General features: G+C 52.5%; 1 long non-coding RNA gene across 4 annotated transcripts in view; it reads left to right on the forward strand.

Moving 5' to 3' along the window:
* LOC104876817 overlaps positions 1–6,115 on the forward strand; it is a 19,270-nt gene extending 13,155 nt beyond the window's left edge. For all 4 annotated transcript variants that reach the window (XR_784421.1, XR_784422.1, XR_784420.1 and 1 more), the window contains 2 exons: positions 2,454–2,542; positions 4,223–6,115. This is a non-coding gene — a long non-coding RNA (uncharacterized LOC104876817). The remainder of the gene's footprint in view (positions 1–2,453; positions 2,543–4,222) is intronic.
* The last annotated feature ends 427 nt before the right edge of the window (positions 6,116–6,542 follow it).

Consider the following 6,542-nt stretch of genomic DNA (forward strand, 5'->3'; position numbering starts at 1 on the left):
TTTTTTTTTTTTTTTTTTTTTTTTTTTCCTTTTCATTTCAAGAGGTGTCCCCTGAGTTCTGCGGTAAAGGACGAGTTTGCCAGGGGAAGAGCGAGGTTCCAGTAGAGAAAGCGGCATGAGCAGATGTGTGGTGATCTGGGCCCTCCTGGAGCAGGGTACAAAGGCAGGCAGGGACCCAAGATGCGCTGGGGAGTCGGGGCGCTGTGACGGAGGGTGATGAGGAACCTTGGCGGGTGTGCTCGGGGCGTGGCACGGTGGGATTTGTGTCAGGAATGCCGCACTGACCGTCGTGAGAGATGGGTGTATGTGGAGGAAGGCTGCGGTCGGGGAGGTCTGTTAGAGGCTAGCTGATCGCCATTGTCAGAGTGAAGGATGTGTGCCATTATCTGAGGCAGAGGCCCGGGAAGCAGCCCTGGGAGCACAGGGGAGGGAGGATGACAGCCCTTTTGATGCACGGTGAATCTGGAATGTGTATAGATCGCCAAGGGCATGTGTCTAATAGGGGCTCGGATATAGGCCTCCAAGACTAAAGGCAGAAAGGGCAGCTGAGACCCAGATCTGGACCCCATCAGCGAAGAGAGCAGTTGTGGTACATGGAAGTAGACACACATTACCCAAGAGAAAATGCACACATGGGGCTGGGGATGTAGCTCAGTGGTTCTGCTGCCTGACTCGTAAGCACAAGGACCTGAGTTCAATCCCCAGTACCAAAAAACAAAGAAAATACACACAGCCATGCCGTGCGCCCACCCCAGCACCCAGAGGGGTGGTGAGAAGGGAGGACTGTCAGGAGGAAGTTAAGGAAAAATCCGAGCTGCAGAGAGGCTCAGGCCACACAGGCCAAGGGACTGAGATGGAAGGAAGGGGCAGCAGGCTCTCCAGCCGTTCAGAGGTCAAGAGAGATAAAGACTGAAAAGTGGCCCCTGAGCATTGCAAGCGGAGGTAATGGATGATCTTTGTAAGAATATATGCTGCGGGAGCAAGCTATTAGCAAACCATGAGTCCAGGCAGAGCACATTCCTTTACGCTTCTCACAACTTTTCTGTGACAAAGTAACCCCAAGGCTGGAGATGTAGTTCACATGTAGAGCACTTACACAGCAGATCCAAGGCCCTGGGTATGAGTCCCAGCACCACTCCTGTAATCCCAGCACTCAGGAAGCTGAAGCAAGAGGATTGCCACAAGTTTCAGGCCAGCCTGGACTACACTGTGAGACTCCGTGTCAAAAAGCCAAAACCGCCACCACCAATAACAACAAAGAATACAATTAAAGTTATCCTTAAAATGTGGGGTTTTCTTGAGAAGGTGGGGCCTGCCTGTGTTGCCCTTTGTGGCTTTAAACTCCTGGGATCAAGCTCCTGCCTCAGTCTTTCAAGTAGCTAGGATTACTGGCTTGTGCCACCATACCAGGAGAGCTGTTGTTGTACAATAGTACAAAATCATTGAGATTCATATAATTCCAAAAGGCAGAGAATGCACAATGGAAAAGCGCACTCATTCTCAGTGTCCATGTCCAAATCTCACTCCTCAAGAGCATCATCGTCATTTTAGTGGTTCGGTATATTTCTTAACAGATTTTTTTGGCGGGGAGGTGAGACAGGGTCTCACTATGTAGTTGAGACTGACCTGGAACTCATTATGTAGCCCAGGTTGGTCTCGAACTCACTGTGATCCTCCTGCCTCAGCCTCCCGAGTGCTGGGATGACAGGCATGTGCCACCACATCTGGCCTCCAGATTTATTTTATTGTTGTCACAAAACCAGAATCATGCTATACATGCTGTTTGTTCTCCATTTTAAAAATATATCAGAGGCATTTTATCTTCATTTCAACATTACATAAACCTCCATTATGTAGATACATGAAAACTCAGAGTCAATTCTGAAATTTAAAAGCTTAAAAGTACAGAAAATAAAATAACATAGTCATTTATCTATTGCCCTTTAAAATAAATGCTAACAATTGGATACACATGTTTCAGATTTCAGATTCTTCTTTTAGACTGCAGTGGGCTTCACTGATGGAATAGGATTGAAAATACCCAGAGTGAGGGGAATTTGACTAAAAATGCAACCTGACCTCACCAGCTTTCATAAAATTTCCTTAGCGTGACATTCCTAGGCTCCTGAACCCTGGCTTCTCTCGTGCTGCGAGCCCTCCCCAACTCAGCCGCAGTAGGCTGTGTGAATTCTGGCCCTTTTTTGTTGTCAGTGTTGTTACCCAGGATTGCACCCAGGGCCTTGTGCAGGCTAAGCTAGCCTTCTACTGCTGACCTACCTCCCCAGCCCTTTTAATTTTATTTTGAGACCGAGTCTTTCTAAATTGCCCAGGCTGGCCTCAAACTTAGAATCCTCCTGCCTCAGCCTTCAGAGTAGCTGGGACAACAGGCTTATACCACCATGTCTGGCTTCTAGCACTTTTCAAACAGGCTTTTTCCTGTGTTCTTTCCTCAGGCTCATCGCTCTGGCTGGATTCATTTCCAACTTTACTCTGCTGCCCAAGCACCCATCCACTGGGAGAACACAGTCATTTTCAGAACCTGGTACGAGAGCCCCTGTGTGCCCTCCTAGCCACCACCCCACCAGATAGTCCTGGCCTCGGCTCACTTCAGCCCCCTGTGGCCTCTGTGTGTCTCCATAGCAGATCTTTGCTCTTGGCTCTCCTCTGTTGATCAGCGGACCACCCACCCAGCCCTGTCCCATCGGACAAGGTCCATGTCTTGGTCTTTGCCAACTGCCCACTGTGGCACTGCGGCTGGCACCCTGCACAAGCGCTGTAACTCGCCTGTGGATTCTGGAATCCCTGGTTAGGCAGCCCCAGCCTGATTGTTTCTGAAAGTCTCCATTGACAAGGGTGCCCAGGGCCACTCCAGACCTCTGGGTACTCCACTTGCAGGAGCTCTGCTCTTCCCTGGGTTCCAGCCGAGCTGAGCCGAGGTGTCTCTGTGGCTCTCCTGCCCACCTTGCCCCCAGATCCCCTCCACAAGTCATCAGGGAGCGTTCAGAGGAGCTCATTACTTAATGGTCAGTGGCCCAGACGCTGTCTCCCCAGTGAGCCCAGAAAGGCTGTTTGGAGCCCAGCCTTGATTCCTGTAAATGGAAAGCGATTTGCACTCATTCCCGAGATGAATCATTTTGTTTTAATCGCTTGTCCTTTTGCTGGCACTGCCACTGCCACGGCTGCCTGCTCTGCCTCTTGGCCATCTGTTGGCAGGATGCCCTTCCAGGCCCTGTTAAGTACCGAGAAGGGAGGTGCAAGAAAGACCCAGAGGGAGCCCCCCCCGGAAGGAGGAAGCTCGGGGGCAGCAGTGGGGGCAAAAGTTCCAAACAGGCAGAGCAACTCCCAGTTTCTGGCCCTCGTGGGGAGCTTTTCAGGGCACAGACAGAGCTAATGAAGAAGCATCCAGCTCCCTTCCCAGCATCCGGGGGAGCTTCCCAGCCTGGAGCTCCTCTGAGCTGGACTGACCGGTGACCCAGAGACCCAGGGCAGAGGCTGATACTGAACAGGGAAACTACAGGGCTCAGATAGTTCCTTGAGCTTTGGTATGAAATGCATGGCACATAAACAGAGCCAAGTCCACACTGGTGTTCCTTCTGAGACGACAGTGCTGGGGTATCAGGTGAGAGAGCTGATCACAGGTCCCTGGGGACAGGGGACAGTCCAGGCCCGCCGTCAGTGGAGGGATAGCTGCCAGCCTAGTCCCTGGCCTCTGCCCATGGGGCTGGCATGGGACCCAAAGGCCATTCTGTGCAAGTGCCTAGGGCCCAGAGGATCACAGGAGGGTGCTCACTTCCCCACAGTGCAACATGCTTAACTTTGCTTGAGTCGAAACCTGCCTGGGAAGGGCAGCCAGACGGGAGGGAACTGGTCTCCCTGCCTCACCAGTCAGGAGTGACAGAGCCATGGCACCCTGGCCTCTGGTGGGATCTTCCTCTCCGGTGACCCTGGGACTCAGAGGTTCCATGTGCTTCACAAACCTGACCTAAGCGGGGATGATGAAGTTGGCAGTCTCCGTGGGTGACTGAGCTGCAGGAGGGAGGTGGAGCCCACCCCAGCCCTGCCATCGCTAACTGTTGTGCAGGGCAGGGAGGAAGCATCTGTTCACTAGACTTGAACCCCTGCTGAAGGGGGCAGGAGTCCTGCGAAGCCTTCCTCTTCTCTCACCTCCCTCCCTCTTTGCCTTACCAAGTATCCTGCCTGCCTCTCTGCCTTCTCCCTACAGCTCTGTATTCTGATGTGACGTCCAGCCTCTCGTGACCAGGTCTGGAGTTTGCACACACACACAAAAAGAATCCTCCTCTCAGCCCAACTCTGCTGCATCAGAGAAAGGGACATGTTGGTATTTCCACAGCAGCGTGGGGAGCCAGGATTCCACGGAAGCTGAGCCAGGAAAGCTGGGACCCTAACCTTTGCACCTGGTTCTGCCCTCCTGCTGGGAGCAGGTGCAAGGGCAGAGAGTTGCAGGCTTGCTAGGAAAGGGTTCTGACCGTGCGAGGGAGGGAAGGGTGAGATGCTCATTCAGCAGATACTGTCCACATGCCTACTATGTCCCAGGCACTGTTCTGGGCATGGCTGACTGGGTATAAAACAGGCCAGGTCCCTGCCCTCGTGGAGCTATGGCCACAGCTCATCCCAGGGCGGAACTGGCCGAGGCCTGAGGAACAGCTCCTGAGCTAGAGAGGGAATGTGAGGGAGGTTCGCTGAGCCACACCTTGGCTGTGTGGCGGGGAGGGAGACAGGGGTGGTGATCCCCTCAGCCTCTTTCCCAGAGAGTCAGTCGGCAGCGAGGGTCATGGCGCTGACTGGAAAGATGACTGGCGGGGATGCCAAGTCTCCTCCCTCCACCTCCTAGAGGACACGGACCCGGGCTCCAAAGTTCTAGGTAGACGACAGGTAATCGGAGAAGCTGTGGGATGCAACCAGTCACGGTCAAACTAGGTTAAACTGCACCAAGCAATGCGTTGGAAAGCTCAAGCAGAAAGCCTGATCCATGTCATGCTCAGTACACAACTTCCTTGTCATCACTGGACAATGTTTCCAATTCAAACGCCTCATTAATCATTCATAACACCACGGAGAGGAACAAGACTCAGAAAACCTGAAGTTGTAGAAGCTTTGCTGTACCCTGGTTTCCGTTCAGACAGCCACACATCTCACCCTCTGCTGGGAAAAGGCAGGCAACATCCCTGGGAATTCTCTCTGCCCGTTTAGGCTTTTAATTCAGATCACCCCATGCCTTCAGATGTCCTTGGAAAGTACGAGGGTCTCCTGTCCTAGCTGCCACACTTAGCACCCTAATTCTCGCTTTCCCTTGGCTGCGTTGCAAAGGCCCTACTTGGCAAGCATCCGTCAAGATGCCAGAGACCTCTCCCTGCGCCCATCCTGCGTCCTGGCGCCTGATCTCAGGCCCTGGCCTTGGCTGCCTCCTCTCCACCCCTCATCTGCCCTTCATTTCCCACAAATGGATCTGCCCCTCGTGACGTCCTAGCACCCACAGATAGAGGCGCTGATGCGAACGCAGCCTTTGTGTATTGTCATCGTTTGAACAGCACGGAGAACAGCGAGCTTACGCCCTGTGGAATGTCACCACAGCCCAGGTCACCGATCGCCCCCACCTCCGGGAGGACTTTTGAACATGTGCCAAGCTCTTTCCTGCGCAGGCTACAGTTTTCCCCAATCCCAGAGAGTGAGAAAAAGTAAAGACAATGTCTGTTTGTGAGGTTGGGGGTAGAAGGATGGCGAGGAGATGGGGAACAGAAGTTAATATTTTGAAGTGTTGGGCTGGGGATGCAGCTCAGTTTGGAACACTTGTCTAGCATGTGCAAGTCCCTGGGTTCCTCCCCTGGCACAGCAAATTAATGTTTAAAAATTCAGAAGGAGGGTCATGCATCCCTTCACAGCAGGAATACATTCTGAGGAATGGGTGCTGTGCTATGGGACCCAACACAGAATGTATTTTCAAGACGCGGGTGTTGTAGGTCAGTCACTGTACATGGTCTCTTTTGATGCAATCTAGAGACACCGTAAACACAAGCTGTACGGCTCTGCTGCCGGAGCACACAGCAGACTCTTTCACAGGATTTGTTTGTTTGTTTTTGGTATTACGGATCAAACTCGGGACCTTGCGAGGCAGGCGGCAGCACCACTGAGCTAAATCCCTGGCCCTCGTAGGATTTTTTTGAGTAGATGTATACTCTTAAAATAAAGATAAAACTATCGTACAGTATCTACATATGCCAGTAACATAATCACTCATTACCGCATATCCTATTTTGCACATAACTGCATGAACTATACATTTTCAGGGCTGGCAGTGAAGGAGGTTTATCTACACCCTCGCTGCCACAAACGCACGAGTCATGTGTTGTGCTGTGATGTCATGAGGTGATGGGAACCTTCAACTCCGTAATAATCTCACGGGACCGCTGTTGGATGTGCAGCCCCGCGCCGGCTGCTGTGGCGTGGCGTAGCGCACAACTGTCCGGAAAGGACATCCTCTCTGGCTCTTGGAAACCACCCAGCGCTGACCCTGTTGGGCCAGA

Source organism: Fukomys damarensis, unplaced genomic scaffold (genome assembly GCF_012274545.1).
Source record: "Fukomys damarensis isolate Sample0158 unplaced genomic scaffold, DMR_v1.0_HiC HiC_scaffold_11, whole genome shotgun sequence".
Lineage (NCBI taxonomy): Eukaryota > Metazoa > Chordata > Mammalia > Rodentia > Bathyergidae > Fukomys > Fukomys damarensis.